Source organism: Eleutherodactylus coqui, chromosome 5, assembly GCF_035609145.1.
Source record: "Eleutherodactylus coqui strain aEleCoq1 chromosome 5, aEleCoq1.hap1, whole genome shotgun sequence".
In the NCBI taxonomy this organism is placed as follows: domain Eukaryota; kingdom Metazoa; phylum Chordata; class Amphibia; order Anura; family Eleutherodactylidae; genus Eleutherodactylus; species Eleutherodactylus coqui.
This window is the reverse complement of record NC_089841.1, coordinates 110,453,335-110,476,464: the sequence shown is the minus strand read 5'-3', so window position 1 is coordinate 110,476,464 and position 23,130 is coordinate 110,453,335. Positions and strand designations below refer to the sequence as shown.

Genomic DNA, 23,130 nt, shown 5'->3' with positions numbered 1-23,130 from the left:
TCTGGTATGCAGTGGAAAGGCTATGGCCCTCACTGGAGTGCTTCAAACAGAGGATTGGCAGGGGTCCAGCTTGGCAGACCACCATTGATCAGATATAGATGACCTGTCCTAAGGATAGGTCATCAATATTGAAGTTCTGGAAAATTCCTTTAACGCAGTCAGCAAAAAAAAGTGTTCAAAAAAGAACACTGGTCAGAATGAGATGTGGTCTAGTGGGTCACTGTGATTGCAAATATGTCTGTTTTTCATGGAAGGGGTCTTTTTATAAAGGTGGCCTTATGGGGAAATTTCAACTGTATGACATATTTTTCCAAATTGCAAAGGACAATTACTGTTTAGTTGCTGAATTTATCATAGTGGAAAAATTAAACCCAACTATTGGCGTGTAGTAAATGTTGGATTCTACTAAGTTCTGGATGCCAATGTTCCACAGTCAGTAAAGAGACTGAAGCTGAAATGTTGTTGCATATTACAACAAGACACTGATCCAAAATATACTTTAAAAATCAACTTTCAACTACTTAAAAAGAAAATGAAGGTTCTGGAATGGTCTTCACAGTTTCCAAACTTGAATGTTATTGCAAATCTATGGATAGATCTCATATATATTGTTTGTAGGATGACCAAAGAATATTCCTGAATTAGAAGCTGTAAATTACAGGTGACTCTGCTGTAATGGTCAAGATCAGAGCAAATCCCGATCCCAGATGTTTAACTCATTTGAGTAACTGTGGCATCTAAGTGGTTAGACAGGGAGAGGTGATTGATTCCCTCTGTTACCTCTCATGGCTTAACAATAGCCCCCAGGTCTGTCATCTCAGTACACTTATTAGTCCATGCTGACTGTCAGTAATATACTGCAGTAGTGAAGTATTGCTGTTTTTATACAAAAAATCAAGCACTTATATGGCTGCATCGATGGAGAAATAAAAAAGTTAGAGCTCTCAGAATGTGGGTAGGATTTTTTTTTTTTATTATTATTATTACATAGTTCTTTTTATTGTTTTTGATGGATTGTGGATCATATAAAAACCTTTACTGATGTAACTGGTTTAACTGTTCTTCTAAGAAGTCTTTACAACAAGATTCTGAGACATGCTCTTTGGTCAGTGAGGTTTAGCTATTCTGTTGAGTTACCAGTGATACAAATGGGAGACGGTACAATTCCTCTGTGACACCACCTATTGAAAAGTAGCCCCCTATAACTCAATGTCCAGCCTTTTACATTGACTAAGAACAAGATAACATGAAGTAAAGGATAACCATGTTCAGACAGGCAGTTTCACATTTTTTGCCCTCATTGGTGTGCAGTTGGTTGGTGGCTATGTAAAAAACCTGTGATGTGGGTTGGGAGGGGTACTGTTTCTCCATAACGAGAGTACTAAGTAGATGCGAAGAGACTTTTAAAGCCATGCATGCTCCTCTGGGAAATTTGGTATGCAAATGAGAGATTGTAAAATGCATCTATTGCAAGGAAGCTGCTGTATATGTCAATGTACAACCTTGACATTGGTCAGATACTGACTTAAAGGAGATGTCTCGAGGAAGCAGTGAATTTTTTTTTTTTGCCCAGTCCCCCCCATTAAGCATACATTACTAAGCCCCCCTGTAAATGACATTTCTAGCTGGTTTGTACTTACCGTTCCAGCGTTTCAGCAACTTATAAAAGTTTCCCCAAGATGGCCGCCGGCTCTTTTCCCGTCGCTCGCTGCAGCCCGACGTGCGCGCTCCCGAGACGCTGCCAGCTGTGTCTCCATGACAACACGACGCCCCACAGCCGCCGACCGGACCCACCGCAGCCGCCGACCAGTCACCCACCGCCAGGCAGCAGGTAACCGGCGCTAGCCCCCGCCTCCCCAGCGCTACGCTCCCGGCTCCCCAGCGCTACGCTCCCGGCTCCCCAGCGCTACACCCTCAGCCCAGGTGAAGGCCCCGGAGCCCAGCGCTAGGTTCCGGAGCCCAGCGCTAGGTTCCGGAGCCCAGCGCTAGGTTCCGGAGCCCAGCGCTGGGCTCCGGGGCCTTCACCTGTCAGTGAACATCACCCCCGACCCATCACTTACCTGGGCGGCTTCTCGGGACAGCTGGACACCTGGGCGGCTTCTCAGGACGACAGCTCCAGTTTCTGCACCTTCCTCTAACAGGCCGCTCCAGCGCGCTCCCGAGCAGTGACAGCTCGTCTGCGCATGCGCAGAAGAGCTGTAGCGGGGAGCACACTGAAGCGGCTCGTGCTGGAAGGAGAAGACCGGACTGCGCAAGCGCGTCTAAAAAAGCAAGCTGCCAGCGAATTTAGACGGAACCATGGAGACGAGGACGCTAGCAACGGAACAGGTAAGTGGAATAACTTCTGTATGGCTCATATTTAATGCACGATGTACATTACAAAGTGCATTAATATGGCCATACGGAAGTGTATAACCCCACTTGGTTTCGCGAGACCACCCCTTTAAAGTAAAGCTACCTTCCAATAAGTGGCACTGCAGAGGCATTATACCATCCTCCATTTGTTTGCCAAAATTTCCCAGAGGAGCATTGCATGGCTTATAAGTCTCCTCATGTCTACTTGGCGCTCTCCAAAAAGAGAGACCGTATCTCTCCAAAACTTAATTGCTTAGTGAAATAACACAAGACAGAAAGGAATTTTTTTTGCATCAGCTGTTTTTTGTTGGAAGAATTGGTAACTATACAATTGCCATGGCCAATGCCAACTTGGATGTTTTTTTAAAGTATTGAATCTGTTTTTGTGTCATCTTCTCTAATGTATTTTGTATGGCTGGATTCACTTTTCATTAAAAGTTAGATGCCTAGGTGAAACCTTGAAGAGAAACCCAGTTCACTGTCCTTACTCCACCAAATGATACATTCTTCCAGCATCACCATTCCTAATTCATCACTTCCATTATTCCAAATAGTTTACATTGAGCCAAAAACTTTTATACTTTATATCACTTCAGCCAACATTTGAAAAGTTATATGCAGACTTAGCTTCTGCTACTTGGCCAGGGCAACGTAATTCATTGATCTCTTGATGAGCAGTAATTGTGATGAAAATGCTTTCAGAACGGAATTGATGAAGGCAGGCTGAATAGAAAGCTGGCCTCCTATGACTAGTTGCTGAGCTCGGAACACTATATTCTGTTGCTAATGTTTTTATATGTGATTCCACAACTATATCAGAATGGCTGTTGCATGACTGCATGTTTTGTGGGTCGTCTATTAGCAATAGATATGGATTAAATACCCGATCCATTTATCAAAATTTGGTCCATGAGACTGATGATAGTTTTCTTCAAGGAACATGATTGATAAAATGGACATCATTCTACTGTGCTTGAATGAAGTCTTCATATTTAGTCGTATTGCATACAGTGAGTAAAATAAGGCCTATGACAAAACCTAACCTCAGCTTGTGTTCTTTGATCAGTTGTTACAGTTATTTTAAAAAAAGTACTCCTTAGTATACAGAGATATAGTCTTGTATACTTGTAATTCTAGTCTATATTCTTGATTTCCTCTTCTGAACTCTACTAGAGGAGAAGAATCCCTGCCCATGGTGCTGATAGCCAATTGTTTCATTTCTTGAAGTACAGTAGTAAGCTTTGACTGTAGGCTATTATTTAGGTATTACTATGGGGGTTATTTTCTGTTGAAATATCTGATTGATGGATTTTAATGGCAACATTACAATTTGGCCGATATACTTCGTAGGAGGCAGTATATTAAAGTAGCATATATACTTATTTGAAGACATATAATAAATAGAGATGAGCGAGCATACTCGCTAAGGCAAACTACTCGAGCAAGTAGTGCCTTATGCGAGTACCTTCCCGCTCGTCTCTAAAGATTCGGGTGCCGGTGGGGGGCGGGGAGCTGCGGGGGAGAGCGAAGAGGAACGGGGGGGAGATCTCTCACTCTCTCCCCCCTGCTCACACCCGCAACTCACCGCTCTCCCCCTCCGGCACCCGAATCTTTAGAGACGAGCGGGCAGGTAATCACATAAGGCACTACTAGCTCGAGTAGTTTTTACCTTAGCGAGTATGCTCGCTCATCTCTAATAATAAATTATATAGATTTAGTAGTAACAAAGGAGGGGAACTTGAACTAAAAAGTACCATTCCTTAGTTCTTATTGGACAGTATACAATCGGTGCATTACAAAGCCGATTCTTTATATAACACCAACATAATCCTTGGTGTATAAAATAAACAAATGCAAAAGCACAGTTAGTGAATACAAGGTGTATATAGAGTGCTAGAAGTATAAGAGAATGGAGAAGAGTAGCAGAATGGTGGTGAGTGAAAATGAATGTACTATATTCAAGGAGTATAAAGCATTGTGTTTAGTGTCAACAGAGTGTATACTGATAATGAGAGGAAGAGTATTCCAGAGTACTGGTGCAGCACAGGAGAAATCTGGGACATATGAGTGGAAGCTCTTGAAAAGGCAAGAAGATGTACACAAAATTCATACCATCAGGAAGCTGGAAAATGGCCTTCATGCATGATATTTTGGATGGATTAGAAGGAGCAATAATCTTTATTTGAATAGCACCAACCTATTCTGCAGTGCTTTAGAAATCAGGGGAAACCTACACAAAATAAGTTATAATGTACAGTAATAAATAAGCAAGCTTGAACAATAGGGGTGAAGGCCCTGTTTGCCAGAGTTTTCAGATTACAAGGAAGTATACACATAGGGTACTAATATATATATATATTATACACAGCTGTGTGAGTGGTATACCAGTCGTTTTGGTGTATATGCAGATAAGAGGCGCGATAGGGTGCGTGAGTGATACAGTGGGAAAAAGGGGGCTGTAGAATTAGGGTAGATGGGGAAGAGTTTAGATTAGCAAATAGGGTAGGCATACCTAAAAAGATGTGTATTTAGGGCACACTTTAAACTGTGTGGGCGTTCAGAATTAACCTGATTGCCTGCGGTAGCAGGTTCTAGAGAACAGGTGCGGAATGCGCTAGGAGCTTGCTACCTGTAACCACCCACCTCCCAGGCAACATAGTGGATACTTGCAGTAATTTAATGATTGTATTGTATATTTGCATTGAACGGGATAATAATTTCTGTCTTGAGCTAACCTTGGTTACAAAGTCGGCATTCATAAAATCTAGCATATTTTTCAGGAAACCAAATAGTAATGGAGGACACGGCACATCCAATGTGAACAACCTCTTTATTTCACCTCTTGCAACATTTCAGTTCTGAAGATTTCTCAAACTAATCCACTTGTATAATGTCTGTGCTGCTCCTCACCTTGGATATACAGCGTACTACTAAAGGATCTTATGGCCTTTTCTAATGGTTTTGTTTGTACTTTCATGTGTTAACAAGCAGAACGGAAATGTCTTTGTAATGTTAGTATTCAGCTAAGCCTGGAGTGGACAGTCTTTTTATTGTCCCAGGGAGACATTGTCAAAATGTATCACTCCCCAAGAGCTGCGAAAAATTTAAAGAGGTGCTCCCATTGGATAAATACTTTTATAGCGTATTGACAGTGTATGCCTTAAATATCAAATTCCATTCCTCCCCTGTTTGACAACCTAGGAAAGGAGATATTTGTGCCTACACATGTACATGGTTGTTTACACTGTAGTTTATGGACGTTATAAGGCATTACTATAAATTACAATGGAGAAAGCGCATGCATGCACATAAACAAACTCCACCAATCAGTCATTTATGTGATATCTTGTAGCTGATCACATGCATCTTCCATGTCCTGCACTGAGATCTATGATCAGTGCAAGGAAGGGAGAGCGATGCTGCCATCTAATGACCCTAATCAACTCTCTGCATCAGAAGGATCTGTGGCCTGATGTTTTGAGGCACAAAATGGTATTCACAGGGCACATGTGGCCCCTGGGTAGCAGGTTGTGCACCCATGTTCTAAACTCACAGTCCAGCCATATTATATTAGTATGAAATGTGAAAAATAGACCCCGATCCGTCAGCGGTAAGTTGTTTGAAGTTTTTTGGAATCAAAAAGATATCTAAACTAAAAATTAAGTGAAAACAGTAAAATAGATTGTAATGATCTACTACAAAGATGCTAATTCTTAACATGTCCTGACTATAAAACCAGTTAATCAGAAGTGAAGCGGACAACATTCCCCAATAGTTGCATCTGTACTTATCCTACCTCTGCTGATGTGATTCAGCTGCAGTCCTGCCAAAGTCCTGGTGTTTGTAATGGCAGATAATGTCACTGGAAGATGGGTAACTACTGCAGCCAGAGGCTGAAGCGTCGCCACTCGTTCTCCTGGCATCAGCACTCACATCTTGGGCACCATGATGCCAGGAGTTGAGAACAGTGATGCTGCAGCAGCCAGGTGACTTCCTGTGTCGGCCTCTTTCACAAAAGGCACTGGGAGGACGGTAAAGCTACAGTGCCGGATCTCCGCAGCAGAGGATACGCAAGTACAGCTCTTTTTGTTACAACCCCTTTAAGGGTGCTTTCACACAGAAGGAATTATTCACTAGGGTGCAGCAGAATTTGTGGTCCTGTGGAAAATACTGCACCAAAATCTGTATGGCTAACATGCAAATTGTGATGTGGAATCATCAATGGCTTAAATCTGCCTGTAATTTCACATAGAGCTGTGCAGATTGTGGTGCGGATCTCTGCAGTGGCAAACAGCGCTGTATCCTGGTGGAATAATACCGCCAGTGTATAAGAGCCCTTACTTTAAGTTTAGGTGAGAGCATTGATGTGGTTGCTGTTATTGTCCAAGACCACTCCAACATCTCGAAAGTGGCTGCACCCAAAAATTCATTATTTTAGAACCTAAGTATGCTGAACATGCATGTTTTCTCCACACTCCAAATCATCTCCATATGCCGTGCTGCCCACAAAAGGAAAATAAACCCTACGTCTAAACAGATTATAATACTTTTCCTTTAATGAACCCCAGTGTGATTAGCACTAATAGAGCATGACAGATGTTCCATCTCCAGCCTATTCCTCTGATGCGGATTGTGACCAACGGATATTCCAGTTGTGGTCAGCAACCCGATTCTCCAAGTATCTTGCTCATGTGACCTATTACTGCATGATGAGTATGCACACCAGCAATAATCATGCACAATAACTGCTCTTTTACATACCAGGGCAGAGGCCAGAACATCATCATTAAATATAATAAATTCACTGAGTACATCCAAAGTCTGGGCAACAAGGAACACTGGTACCATAAATTAAATTGAAAGCACCTTCTATATAAAATTCAGAAAAAGTCTTCAAAGGTTTGGTTTCCATTGTGTTCTTATAAAGCCAGATACGAGCGGCCCATGTGCTTTTGATTTTCAGTAGAACGCTGTGCAAATGCAGACCAGGCATTGCAGGGAAGTAGAACTGCATTCAGCTACGCGCTGTCTGGATTAAACTACCTGTTAAGCGCTAATAGGTTGTTTCTACAATGACTCACTTATTATATTTCATGACTGTTTGTTGTATAGCCCTTTTTTGTACAGTATGCTATAAGTGAATGCAGTGCAGGTGGCTCTAGACTTCCATGGCCTTGATGGTATGGCCTATCACAAGGTTTGCTACAGCTGATGCCAGTTTCAAATTTGCATTTGCAGCATTTTCTTTGTCAAACTGTAACAGTCCGTTTTAATTCAGTGTCTAATTAATCTTAATAAAAATATATATTACTTTGCTCAGATAACTTTTTTTTTCACTACATCAACTGTGTACCAAAAATACAGGGGTGGACAAGAATATGGAAACACCTTAGAAATGCATTATTAGTACTGAGCTGACCTTTTGACCCCTATTTAACTTAGAGCTTTCCCACCAAATTTGTGTTTACTTCACCTCTTGCCCTGCTCTGGGTGGTTTTGGGGAACAGCTGGTAATAGCAGCTGAGTGGCTCAAACCCCTGACCAATGGTACCTTGTTGCTTGGGCAGATGTTCACTTCTGCCTGATAGCACCTGTGTCTTATTACCTCCACTTTAAATCGGTCTCTACGTGTCTTATTGAAATATGATTTATGATCCCATGTAACCTAAAGCATGCATTTCATACAGTGTTTTCATATTTTTGTCCAAACCCTGTATATCCAGCTATTTCATGAATGAAAGACATGTAATGCATGAATGGATTGGGTCCACCATAGCAGGAGGCACTCTTACACAGCTGCTCTCCATTCAGGTTCATAGAGGGTATCCTTTTGACATCCTAATGGGGCATGTTGACAAGGGTTGTCCTGATGGGATGACTAAGTGGGGAAAAAAATAGATCCATCAAAAGTATAGCATTTTAACGAGCGGATGTCGATTTGCTTCGCCACATATTATTTTTACATTAGGCTAAATTTGGAGGCATCACCTCTAGTACCTAAGTCTTCACTCTTTCACCCCACGAATTTGGATCTGGTCTCCACTGCATGGCCATAAATACTTAAACAAAGCTACACAAGGGCAAGTATACATATTACATTCCTGAGCATGCAGTTACTTGCGGAAGTAGTCTGATATGTGGCAGCTGGTGCTACACAAGAGCAAGGCACAGAGTGTGAACAAAGACATAACCAGGAGACTTAGCCAAGGTCAGTGCAGGCCGCATAAACTTCAGTATGGGAGTCAGGCAAGAGGTCAGGGCTGACAGAACAGGAGCAATAAGTGTAACAGATGTTCAGGATGGACAAGTCAGAATAGTCGGGAAAGCAGGAGAGCACACAAAGTACTGATCAGGATTTAACAGGTAGAACCAAATTGCCTAGACATCCTTCTTGGGGCTCCTGCACACTGGCGAGAGCAATATCTGGCCATGATTCACTGTTTATTGCTCCCAAAAATCTTCTAAATAAAAACCATGGATGCAAGACGCTTTCATGTGAAAGCAGACTCGCATAACTGCAGGGAATCCCTTCATCCCATTGCATTCAATGGGGCGGCGGCAGCACCTGCCCCATTGAAAGCAATGGGAGAACATCACGATCCTCTGCTGGTGCAGTGACAGCTGCAGCAGGGAATTCCTTCATCACTGAGGGGAAACCCCTCATCACCAAACACCCTGTCACAGTGTTCAGTGATGACGGGCTCTTTTTCCGGCAGAATTATGCAGCACATTTCGCATCGCTTAGCGTATTGCACGTGCATTTACACACCCCACATTGACTTCTGTGGGAACTTTGGTGTGCAAATGCGCTGGAAAATTTTTGCCCGACCGAAATGCGCGAGAAATGCGTGCATGCGAACTAACCCATTTAATTTAGTGGTCTCTATTCTCTGCATACGTCTGTGTGAAGGGGGCCTTAGTGTAATTCGGCTATAGCCTAACCTTTCTGTAAAAACCACCCGTCATCCCAGTGTTAGGAATAGAAGAAGAATATTGCAACTCTCTAGCAGAGGTTTGTGGCTACCAGATTGCAGTGTTATAACACGGACTCCTGCAATAAGTTCTGTAGTTTGAAGTCAGATTTTAACAACTTTACGGAATCTTGCTTTAAGTTACAGCTTGTAATGGGACCCAGCTGCAGCGGGGTGCACTTATGATTTTTAGGTTTAAATGATATGGTTTTACTGATTATGTGCCATTGATTGATTTAAGAAATGTAATCTAGCCTTAGGAGCCCTTTCACGATGGAATTTCTTTATGTAATAGATTTCATATTGGATTTTCAGCCTCAAATGCTTCACTTGTGGTCTCTCCTTTATCACTCTGGTCTCCATTGTAAATTTCTGGGTTGCGGCTTCTTGGAGAGTGATATAAATAATCCAGTTTGGCAGCGCTGCTTTATATGAAGGATAGAATGAGTGAGGTGTTTTATTATGCTAGCACCTCCTATATATAAATCAGTTATGTCGCTGATAAGAGTCCTCTAGTACATCTCCTGCTCCAGGGGATGATAGATGTCAAAGGCCAGCTCAGCAACTTCTGGAGTTCATGTACATTTCCCATCCTCAATAGATACTTATTTCCACATGTCAGCAGATACAGCCTAATGTCTACATCCTGTATATATGTCACTTTATTACTCATTTATGACATACGGCCCATTGTTCTTTTAAAAGAAATAATTATCAAAAAATGCTAAGTAATGTTTATGGAGCCATTTTTTAAAATCCCATTTAACTGCAGCTACACCGGCAAAAGTTAGTGCAGGCAACAATACTTAGAGAAAACCTGTCCTGTTTGGAGTTCAGCAGAATTAAATATATATAGTGGTAACTTGGGGATTAGTCACTCACAAGGACCGCCATCTTCTTCATATAAGATGGATCATGCCACTCACATACATTCTAGACAACCGGATGTCTTTAAACCTCTGGCGTCTGCCAGCTTTATTGCACACAGCCATGGTTCACATTCTTTTTAAACTGCGCGTACACCAAGACACAAAATAAACTCCTGGCCGGCTGACCACTGACTATACACTTGTATGTCCCTCACTACATTGACCCAGCGCCATAATATTAACACAGTTCATTTACCGTACCCCACCAGGGTGTGAGTCTAGAGGCGTCCTCCCTGTCAGACTCGGGGCATTTACTTGTCTACACAGATCTCGGGCCTGCAACCCTCTCAGCCCCTTCAGAGCTCAGAGCTGTGTGTTTTCCTCCTTAGGCCTTGGTCAGACGAGCGTGTGTTTTGCACGCGCCTAATGCACGCTTCTAAAAGAGCCAATGGGCTCCTATAGAAGCATTCAAATGTGAGGAATTTGAAGTGCAAAACGGCGCATGCCTAAAAAAGAGGTTCCGTTAATCCCTGCGGGGAGTCCCCTCATCACTGAACACTGTAACGGCACAGGGGATGAAAGTTTCCCCTGCCACAGCTGTTGCAGAGGAGCGTGATGCCAATCCATTGCTTTCAATGGGCCAGCGTCTAAGAGTCTAGTGGGCATCTCTATTCCATGATTGACAGCTGTCTCTATATGGGCACTGGTACAGAGATGGCTGTCAATCATTAAAGGGGTGATCCCAGACCACTTTAAAAAAAAAAAAGTTCCTATGATAGAAAATAATAAACAAGTTTATGCTCACCTCTCCTGGGTCCCTGCATCTCCCGTGCCAATAGCTCCGGGGTCTCCCTTGTGTCTGCAGCAGCTTATATATGGGACATCACAGGCTGCTGCAGGCAATCGCAGACCTCTGTTTTTGAGTACTGAGATCCGTGACTGGCTGCAGCAGCCTGTAATGTGCCGTACATAGGCTGACTGCAACCTGTAACCACAGACCTGGCATGGAAGACAGAACTGCATGATGCGGGGAGCCAGGAAATAGATTTGTTTCTTTTTTTTTTAACTTTATTTTGGACTCCTGCGACCAAGAATATTATGACTATCTTTTTCTTTTGCATGATCTAGTAGAGAAATATTATATTGTAGGACAATTCCATTATTTGTAATTAAAACTAATATTCTATTTCTCTACACTGGATCTTCTTTCTTACAATCTCTACAGATGCGCAGCCTTACATGTGATTGTTATATAACTTTATGTATTTCAAATAGTAAAGATTCCATTGTCAAACATCTAAATGGCATTCCTGATCCTCCATGGTTCTTTTATTTCTTACTTGTGTATGAACAGAGGCATGAAATGTAACGGCGCGTAAATAATGCATAAAGATAGTTTATGAAGGAAAACCAAAAGTCTTTTTGGCCGACATATCAAAGCATAGCATTCATAACAAAGATCACCACACAGCACTGTTTCTATGGCATGGAATCTATAGGAATGCATTTAGAGAATAAAGTCAGACGCTGGAGCCAAGATTTTCTAAATGGAAGATATTATCTCCCAGAGTCAGATCTTTATTATTTCATGGAGACAATACACCCTCTGATGTGTACAAGACCAAAGTAGAGCTAGTGCCGAACAGTTGGCAATCAAGATTTAGATTTGATGTACAATATATAATGTCCGGTATGTATAATTTGATTTAATACCTACATCCCCTTATAAAAGTTTCTGTAATCTACTAGCAATAATATGCCTTTCAGCCTGCTTACAACATGACATAGGTCAAAATGTGGGGTTTGTGATGTCCAAGCCCTAATACCCCCACCAATCAGCAGAACAAAGGGCCATGTTGCTTGCAGTTGAGTGCTACCACCCATTCACTACATTAGCCTCATGCATGCCGTAGGATCACAGTTGCATTGATGAGAAGGGCAGCATGCATCTTCTTTTAGACTGTGGGAATATATGGGATCAGACCACTACAAGTCACACGTTGATGACCTGCCTTAACGATCATAGAAAATCTTTGAAGATCAGCTTTCCTTAGTATTTACATTAGTAAATACATGATGTTACAGCAAGCTTTCCAACCTACGCAGGGTTCTTCCCCAGGCGTAATGAAAAAGATCCGAAGAGGCATCTATCTATCTATCTATCTTCGGATCCATTTAATTATGTCTGAGGAAGGACCCTGAGTAGGTTGGAAACCATCATGTATTTTTGTTGGCCATTAACCCCTTGCAATCGAATTTTAGATTCATGGTTTCCTAAGGGGCTTTCTTTTTCTGCCATTACACAAGGGCCAGTACTGTGGTATGTGACATGCTGGAGAGGCCCCCAACAACAGAGCGGCCAGTCATATTTAGTAAGAATATCCTGCCGGACGTTTTCTGACATCAGAGCTGTACAGCCTTCAATCGGAATGCCTTCAGAGGTCAGACAGTGGATTGGAAATGGTTAAAAGGTATCCTATCTACAAGATTACTTGGTTTCTCATGCTGAAAACAATCACATTTTGCTCCACTGGCTAACACCGTACCAAACTTTTTTCATTTTACATTAGTAAATACTTGCATTGCCCATAAAAGAACAATTCTGGAGCATTTTCTTAGGACTGTTCATTGTGCTGTTCCTCTGTTATTCTTCCAGGAAGTATATGAATAAAATACCAACTGTGTGTTACCATTCCACCTTAACAATTTTTGGTATACTTAAACACACTGATACGGTCATGACTTTTTCGGGACAGTATCAAAGTGAGTAAAAACACACCCTGTTGTCAATTTACTCACGTATTTCCAGGAGGAGGAGTAGAGGAAGAGCACAATTCTGATTTCTATGAACTTATTATTGGGTCAGGACTATTAGTTTATAAAGAATACAAGTATTTGCTAAGACAGACCTGTCAGGAAGGGACAATAAATCAATTGCTGTAACAAATTTACTCCTACATATTTTTCCCATTTTGCTGTTCAGTAAAGTGAAGTATAACAGCTACTACTTATGCAAGACATGTATGGAGTGTGAGTGTCTTAAGATGGCCACCATCTTGTTGGAAAATGTCCCTAGCTCTGACCTGGAGTGTAGATTACTTTCATATTACATGACCTGCACATGTGGGATAAAAGACCAATCATGGTGGATTTGTTCACGGTCGGACATCTAACCTGTGGTTTGGTAATCTGAGATACTTGTTTGTAAACATTGTAATTTACTATAAGCAACAAATGGTGCAAATGTTATTGGCTGCACAGGATATTCACAGAAATTATGTATAAACATACATGAATTTGGTAAAAGTACTATATATTGGAAAACACCCACCAAAAAGCATATACTGGGGTATTGGATGCAGAGCAGTGAACTAAGAGACAACAGTATTCGGCTATCTCTGATAGTCCCATTGAAATGAATGGAGCAGTGGAACACGGTTGTGGCTGTCTATTCAATCATTCGGAACACTCTGGACCCTCGTTCTCCCAACTGGTGCGGGATTTAGTGGCGTGATGAAAACAGATACCCTATTGACAGGGGATATAAAACTTAAAGGGGTTGTCCCGCGCCGAAACTTTTTTTTTGCATAGGCCCCCCGTTCAGCGCAGGACAAACCCAAGGGATGTGTTGAAATTAAAAAAAAAAATTTACTTGCCCGAATCCCCTCTCTACAACTTCTTCCTTCTTTTCCTCCAAGATGGCCGCCGGGATTTTCACCCACGATGCACCACGGGTCTTCTCCCATGGTGCACCGTGGGCTCTGTGTGGTCCATTGCCGATTCCAGCCTCCTGATTGGCTGCAATCGGCACACGTGACGGGGCGGAGCCAGAACGCCGCTCGTGCCCAGACCGACCAGAAGGGAGAAGACCCTTCTGCGCAAGCGCATCTAATCGGGTGATTAGATGCTAAAATTAGACGGCACCATGGAGACGGGGACGCCAGCGCAGGGAAGGTGAGTATATAACTTCTGTATGGCTCATATTTCATGCACGATGTATATTACAAAGTGCATTAATATGGCCATACAGAAGTGTATAACCCCACTTGCTTTCGCGGGACAACCCCTTTAATTTTGTGGGATAAGTCCTTCAATGAGGTACACATGTATTTCATAAGCGTGGTGCAGTTGCCTGGGACATTGTGAAACAGATAAATGTCCTATTAGGGAATGTGTCATTTTTAAAATCAAGTTTTCTTTGTGTTTTTAAACTCCCCTCCCCCCCCCCCCCTCACGTCATTCTGTATATTGCAAAAAATCCTATTATCTTGTAATTTTCAGTTTGGTCACGAAGCCCAATAATAATTTGATAGTTCATGTTCTACATAGCAGTCACGTTGACCATAGGGTAAATAGATTGGAGGGAACTCTGACTTATATGGGAAAGTATTCTAGACATGATCTATGACCCGTGCAGAGGTTCCTGTGCAAGGAGGGGGAGGAGGTGAGCTGTGACCATTACCAACTTTAAATGGTGGATCCTGTGTTATCTATATATAGGCATTACCTCATTACCTAATCCTGTCTGTGACCGTAATCAGATGGCTTGAGAGGTGATCTTTGCAGAACAGTAAGTCTCATTAGTTTTAGTACTGTGTGTGACAACTGTAAGATATTAGCATTTTTTAAAATATTAACATGGAAAAGTAAAAGAAATGGCCAAAAATGTAAAAAAAATATGTCTAACATAAAAACTTGATTTAAGCGATTGGTCATTTTCTGGTAATACATTCCATATCACAAGTTGGAGCACCACACCTACGTAAATCTCACGGTAAAATGCCAAAAAAGGAAAAGCCTGAGTCATCTCTGGGACAAAGAGTAACAACACTTTTATCATTAGAACTGTCTTCTCTTTTTTTGAAGAATATGAATCTCTTGTTGTGACCCTATTTGGCCCTGATAAATACGTCCATGTGTTCCTTGGTCTTCATCTTTCACTGTGCTGTAATGTTAGGTATGTAAATTGTTATGACATTTGGAGATAACAGAAAATGAGACGTGATCTAAATCATAGACACCGTAGGGAATTTTTATGAAATGTTTCCACAGAAGAACTACGGCAGAAAACTAATGATTAAAAGTCCTCAGCATTTGTGGAAATACATACGAATGTCCCTTATTTAGTGCTTTCCTGTCATGGTTGACCTGGTTTTGCAGAAGCTTCTTACATTGTTTGTTCAGCTCTTGATGATGAACTGTGGCAGGTCATCAATTTATTTCTGTTGCTTATGTAGACCATTGTCTAACTATTAAAACTGCCTGTGCAAATCAGATTAAAGGGGTTATTTGGGACTTTGGGCGTTTTTTCTATTAATGACCTGTCGACAGGTAATGTCATCAATAGATGATCGGCAAGGGTCTGCCACTTGGGATCCCCACCAATCTGCTGACTCCTGATACCAGGGTCAGCTACGCCTGCAATACCAATTTAGTAACCTGGGTTGGTATGGCAGGCGCAGCTCCCATTGAATTCAGTGATAGTTGTACCTGCAGTACCAAACCAGGCCACTGCAATGTTGTCAGCAGTATCTGCTTTCAGCACTGACCACAGTGACAGCAGCACCAGGAATCATCTGATCAGTGGTTTATCCCATTGGTGGACCCTTGCCTATCATCTATTGATAACCTAGCTTGAGGATAGCCCTGGACAACCCCCTTTTTTAAAGTTTCTTGATATGGCCACTTTTTTTTTCCCTTTGGGTGACCATCATTGAAATAAGAACAAACAATCGTTCATAATGGACAATTGCAGACTATGGTCTGCCTAAAATATGACCTGTCGTCTTGTGAAAGGTCACTCATAGATATGTATGGTATGATCAGCTGTATTTGGCATTCAGTTGCAAACATATCAATTTTGACTCAATTTTTTTTTTTTTTTTTTTTAAACTTCGATATTAAAAGGAACTTGACACATTGACAATACAGTCTATTCAGCAGGCATAATGTTATGGAGTAGGAAGAGCAGAGCAGATTCCTATATAGTTTTATGGGAAAGGATTCAGTACAACTTGTATTTCACCCATTCTCAGATTAAAAGTCTAGTGGGCGGATCTGTGATTGACAGCCATTTGTGTATGACTGTGCATAGAGATAGCTGTCAATCACTGATGGGACCGCCCACTGGACTCCTAGAATGAGCAGGGATTTAAATAAAACAAATACAATATACATTTTTCTAAGTCTTTTCCTACAGAGCTGTATATGAATCTGCTCAGCTCTTCCTGCTCTATAACATGATGCTTGCAGAATGGACTGCATCTTCAAGCTGACCGTTTGCCTTTAAACATTTGCCCCAAATGTGGTATGTGCTGCTTAGAGAAGCACATGAAGGTTTTTAATGGACTCCAGACAAATAAATAAGGACTCTTTGGTAAATAGAGATGAGCGAACGTACTCGATAAGGGCGATTTCGCAATCGAGCACCGCGATTTTCGAGTACTTCACTACTCGGGTGAAAAGTACTCGGGGGCGCTGTGGGGCGGGGGGTTGCAGAGGAGAGTGGGGGGGAGAGGGAGAGAGAGAGAGAGCTCCCCTCTGCAACCCCCCGCTCACCCACAGCGCACCCGAGTACTTTTCACCCGAGTAGTGAAGTACTCGAAAATCGCGGTGCTTGATTGCGAAATTGCCCTTACCAAGTACGTTTGCTCATCTCTAGTAACCAACAAAAATGTCACTGATCTCAGTAGATACAAATGGGTTCAGAACAGTAATTCACAACAGAAGCGCGGTAAAAGGCAAGTCAAATATATAGTTCCAGTGTAATATTATTGACACGACCACCCAGTGTGAATATAGCTTTGGAATGTTAACATCACAATTATCAATTATTCTTGCCTAAAGAGATAATGCTCTTCATTTGTATGTATGGAAGCAAGTTGCAGATCCTGAAGATTTATCAGTAGCCTGCACTATACTTACACATTCATCAACGGATCTGCATTTACAGTAGTGATGTATTACTATGTGCAGTATCCTCCTAAAGTTTGGAAACACCCCATGTTTCAAATCGCTAGAGAGAAACATCTCTGGGAGGTTTTCCACTAAGAATGGAAACGTTTCCCGACTGTAAGAGTTAAGTTGATCCACCGCATGCCAAGAGTAGGCAGAGCTGTCATACAGGCAGATATTTCCAGGAGTCTGAAATCTGAAGTTCTTTCCAGATTCCAAGAGTCAGTTGGAAGATTCAATTGTTTTTGTTCTGTTTTTAGTCCAATAAACACGTACATCCCAAAGCATCAAGACTTTTTACTCTTTCTTCCCAATTTTACATTTAAGTGGTGTTTCCAAACTTCTGGAGGGCTCTGTACATATTACTAACTGTACACTCTGTATAGTCATAAGTAGAGATGAGCGAGTATACTCGCTAAGGCACATTACTCGAGCGAGTAGTACCTTAGCCGAGTATCTCCACGCTCGTCTCTAAAGATTCGGGGGCCGGCGGGGGACGGGGAGCAGCGGGTGAGAGCGGGGAGGAACAGAGGGGAGATCTCTCTCTCCTTCTCCCCCCTCGCTCCCCGCCGCAACTCACCTGTCACCGGCGCCGCCCTCCGAATCTTTAGAGACGAGCGGGGAGATACTCGGCTAAGGTACTACTCGCTCGAGTAATGTGCCTTAGCGAGTTTACTCGCTCATCTCTAGTCATAAGGTAGAAGATGTCTCATCAAGAGCTACAAGTGCATCGGTGATACAATTTTTTTTTTTTCGGATTCATCTCAAGGAGACTTTTCATCATGTTGGAAAATTTAAGTGTCCGATTTAACAAATAAATCTGTTTAGTAATTTCCCCAACGCATGTCTCATGTCTCCTCATTGGATGCAGCCACTTTCATATACATGGATGTAAAATAGGGTTTTTCAAATATCATTTCTCATTGCGTATTTGTTGAGCTTAATTGTATCTTCTCTGTTGGTAAGGCCGGGTTCAGATGGACATAATTCGGTGCATATCGGCCATAATGACGTTGCGTACTTGCTGTGCGCCGCCAGTCGCCATGCACTATCTTGGCGTGTATGAGCATGTAATACGTGCCTAAATAGAACATGCTGTGTTTTGTTTTTTTTTGTTTGTTTTTTTATTCACATGTTTTTTTATTCGATTCCTGTAAGCGGCAACAGGACCACATATGGGAGACTAGTATGAAACCCACACGGGGAATATGCTATTCCAAGTAGAGTTGCAATAAGTGCTGGTAAAGGTAGTATAACTAGAAAATGAGTTTAAAAGGACAATAATTGTTTTAATTAGCTGATTTGTATGTTAGTTGCATAGGAGTACTTTTACATGGGCCGACAGTCACCCAAGTGATTGCTCAAAACCTGGGACCTGTAAACACTGGAATCCACTGGCGAAGTGAGCAAGAAGAGTTGCTTAATTTTTTGTGTATTATATGGAAAGGTTATTACTTTTAACAACCTGTTTCCCTGAAAATAAGCCCAATCATGATTTTTCATGATTTTTGAGGATGCTTGAAATATAAGCCCTACTCCAAAAATAAGCCCTATGTACAGTTAATAAAAAAGCTAAATTAAAAGAGTGTCCAGGTAGCTATGCATGTAAAAAAAAATAAATACATTTTTGTCCTACTTTCGGGTAAACAAGGTAGGAACTGTGTAATTCTTCAGTCTCCGGCAGGGGAACTTGTTGTGTAGATAATAGCTCAAAGCTAAGTAGCAGAACACCATGTAATCCACTTTTTGGCAGGTGAGCCTTTAAAAAAAAAAAAAAAGGGGGATTGTTCAATGTGAATCTTAACAAGACAACCCTTTTAACCCTTTCCAATCCACTCTGACCTGTGAAGACATTATGTTTTAAGGCTGTACAGCTCCAATGTCGGAAGACGTCCGTCGGGGTTCTCTTACTGTATATTGCCAGCCTCTCTGCTGTCGGAGCCTATCCAATGTGTCAGCTCATGCAGTACTGGCTTTAGCCAGCATATAGAGCCATTGTATACTGACAGAAAAAGAGTAAGCCCCCTAGGGAAACCAGGATACAAATTGGATTGGAAAGGGTTAAAAAGAAAAAAAAATGTCCCCCTACAATCAGCTGATCCGCATGGGTCCTGTTTCTGAAAGCTGCAGCTTCAGGGCCCATTAACATGGCTGTAGGCGTTTTATGTGCGCCCGCCGGTGCTGTAAAAATGCCTGAATGGCAAAGAGCCCGGCACATACACTGAGGCCACAATGCCATGGGGCCTGGGGAGATATTCCCCCTTCCCTCCCCTCCCCCTTGCCGGCTCACCTCCTCTCTCCTGCAGCCCTTTGCAATGGAGGGGGCGGAGCTAAGCTCCCTCCCCCACCCTTTATCTACAGCAAGCAATGGGAGTGGGCGGAGGCAAGGAAATACGCCCCTGCACACTGATACATTGTAAGCCAATGTATCAGAGGGGCAGCGTACATCAGACGGGCGTGAATACCCAGCCGATCTACGCCCATGTGAATAAGCCACCAGGCCTATGTTCAATAGAATGGAGTTAAGCAAGAGTGAATCCACTCTTTCTTAGTAGCTCCCCTTCATCACTAATGATAAGGATTTCCCCTGCAAATCCACCAACAGGGGGTATATTTATTTATTTTGAGACAAAATGTTATATTTTAATTCAAAGATTCTAAAATAAACATAGAACAAAAATGAATAACTTACAACTTTAGATCAGGCTCACATGATCGTGTTTGTATAGCGGAATACGTATTGCTGCTCACACGTATTGTGCAAAAGAACATGCTGCAATTTTTATTGCATGCATTTATCTTTGCATGTATGACATGCATATACATATCAAGATAGTGCATAGGGATTGGTCATTGCATACTTGCTGCATGCCACATGCATGTCACCCCCCACGGGCAGCATGCAGCAAATTACGACTGTCTGTAGTACTGTAGTGAGAAAGCTAGAACTTGTCTATATTGCGTTTTTGATTTTTCATCTAAATTTATATTTTTTGCAATAGTTTTAGTTTTATACATTCAGTAAAATTAATCCTCCTCCTAGGAATAGAACTCCGTTTAGTATATGGATATAATATAGACTGAGAGAGGAAAGCTTGACAGCTGATGTTGATTTAAATGGACTCGAACGTCTGCACTGCAGACTCTGGCTGGGGTTTATGTGACATTTTTATGGTACAACCTTTGAAGTTACAGGTGAATGAAAGGTTTTAAAAATCTGAAGCTTATATACTGTATAGATTGACTCAGACATTGTATTCTTGGGGCTTTGGAGCAGCCAAACCAAAATGATTCCAACAAGGGTTTCGTAAGACTTTGTTAATGTTTGCAGCTCAGCGCATTGTTCCAGTCATTCATTATTTTCTCCGACTCAAACCCAGAATGTCACACTGTTTATTTGATATTATCACTATGAGATGTTAACTGGCTGTTCCCCTTTCAACCACCGCCCCTCAAGAAATACAAGCCGCTCAACAGAGCCAAAGGTGAACACAAGAAATCATAATACAGCAATATTACGTATACCTCGAAAGAAACAAATGATGTATCCATTATGAAAATACAAAGGAGATGTTCTGTATTCGGGCTCTGCTCCCCTTAAAGTAATGGTGTTGGGTTTCTTTTTATTTAAATGTATCAAAATTTACGCTGATTTGATTTCTAAACAAGAATATGACCCCAGTATCCGCCTTCTCTCCCATAGATTAATCTCTGTGTCTGCAATGTTTACATCTCCCACTGGGATTCCCAAGGCATGGAGCCTAATGGATGCAAAAAGTCAGCACTTCCAGCAAATAAATTAAACGTGAGGCTGCACGTAAGCCATGGCTGCAACAAATACAGTAGTAAAAACGTGCATTTCCGTACTCGCACCTTTTGATATCTGAAAAAAAAAGCACAACTGTTGTTCATATGAACCACCTAACAATGCAAGGTTCCTAGTGCACATTTTGATCAAAATGGGGGGGCCCATCTGCTATATCTAGGCATACCTTATTAGATGGGCTCTCATGTTTTGATCAAGATATATGCCAAGAATCCGTCCGAATTTGTATAAACCACACTTGTGCAGTTTTATTCAGATATTGTGTATGAGTACAGAAGTGTGTGTTTGTTACTGTATTTCTTGCAGCCAAGTATTCTTACGTGCAGCTTCACATTTAGTTTGTTGGAAGTGCTGACTATGGTTTTATTTTGGTTATGCATTGCATTAGTGGAGGAGTGGCTGACCACTTATGTCTTACACTTCATTCACCCATCTGTCCCAAGTGTCTCAATAAGAGTATACAGCCAGATATCCTGCTTTCCCTAAGTCCATTAGAGGCCTTTGGCCCAAACAAAAGTTTCTTTTCGAGTTAGGAACCCATCCAATAAGGTTCGCTGGGACATTTATGCGGTTAGTATAAACAGTTGTGCAATTTTATTCTGATATTAAATGTTAATGAGTGCTGAATGTGTGTTTTGTGTTATGATGTCCAGTTGTTTCTCTGGCTGGTGCAGGGCGTTGTGCCATATGCATATGCAGCCATCACTAAGGCAAGCTTGCTGCTTAGGGATCCAGAGATGTAGCAATTGTTAACATGACTGGCACATTCTGATAACTCAATTACCAGCATTGTAGTTAAGTTACAGTATCATAACATGTAAAGTAGAAAGTTAACATTCCCTTGAACTCTATAATAAATTTACCCTTACTAAGCTTCTAAATAACAGTTATTTAATTCTGTGTTAAAGTAGGACTACAGGAAGTAATGCATGCGATTGAGGTCTGAAAAGGGAACTCTGTTCCCTTTCAAAAAATATTTACGAAACTTAATCAGAATACAATTTTAATCTTATTATGAAAAAAAATAAGAAAAATAGATACAGCTCAAGTCTAAACATTAAATGGTCAGATGAATGGCTGTCCTTGTAAATTACTACTGCTAGATCCCACTGGGTTAAATGGCATCGGTCAAAATCCTGAGCTGTCTGGCAGTCTTATGTGGTTTGAAATATTTGAATTTGGTGCTTGGTCGCATTCATTTATAATTAATTTTAGGGCTAAAGCATCTCCGCTGTGTATCACACATGCAAAATGTTCTATCGTTGTGTATATTGTGCATGAAAACGGCACATATTAAACTCAATTGCCTGTTGAAAGCAATGGGAGAATGCGAGTTTGTTTTTTTGCGTGCACAAATAAGCAGGGCATGGGCACACATAAAATACAGTAAAATATGTGCACACACGTGTAAAAAACGTGACACCCATAATACAAATATGCTTACGCCTCCCCCCCCCCCCCCCATGAAGCCGGCCATGGGGCTTATTCACACGACCATATTTACGCAGATATATAGTTGCGTATCAAAAAAAAAAATCACCCCAAAATCGCGACCATGAGAAGCGGTGGATTCCAATGTATTCATTTGGAAGAACGATTTTTGTCCTCAAAAAATTTTACGGCGTGAAAAATAAAAACCTGCAACTGGACACGATCGCATCTGTGTTTTTATGTAGCATGAAAAGATAGGTCTTGCCCTATCTTTTGCCGAAATACGCAGCAAGCTCCCTTCTATGGAAGCTGGACAAAAGGTGGGGGTGGGGGCGAGAGTTAAGCTGCGTCCAATGCTGGGAAAAGAAGACCGGTGCCTCCAACGCTGGGAAAAGAAGACTGGTGCCTGTATTTAAGCACTAGCAGTCATTCCGAGGATTTCTGCCGATCACTGCTTTTCAACGCTTCAGTGTATATTTTAGCCCCTATGCAGCAGCTCCCTGTGCGAATGGCATAAAATACGCAAATAAAGATTGGGATTCGAACATTGCAAATCTTCATTCCTGCGATTTATACGACATGTATCGGCGAACGTAAAACCGCAGATTGTCATGTGAAGGAGGCCTTAGGGTATATTCCGTTCAACCTTTCTAGCCGTGTCCTGGTTTAGTGTGAACATGCCCAGTTCTTAATAGAGTTCACATGTCTGTACAGTGTGTAGATG

The 23,130-nt window shown here is 41.7% G+C and overlaps 1 protein-coding gene across 1 annotated transcript in view; it reads left to right on the top strand.

Annotated features, from left to right (window-relative positions):
• LIX1 (limb and CNS expressed 1) overlaps positions 1-23,130 on the top strand; it is a 103,611-nt gene that overhangs the window by 4,383 nt on the left and 76,098 nt on the right. The gene's annotated exons all lie outside the window — the stretch shown is intronic.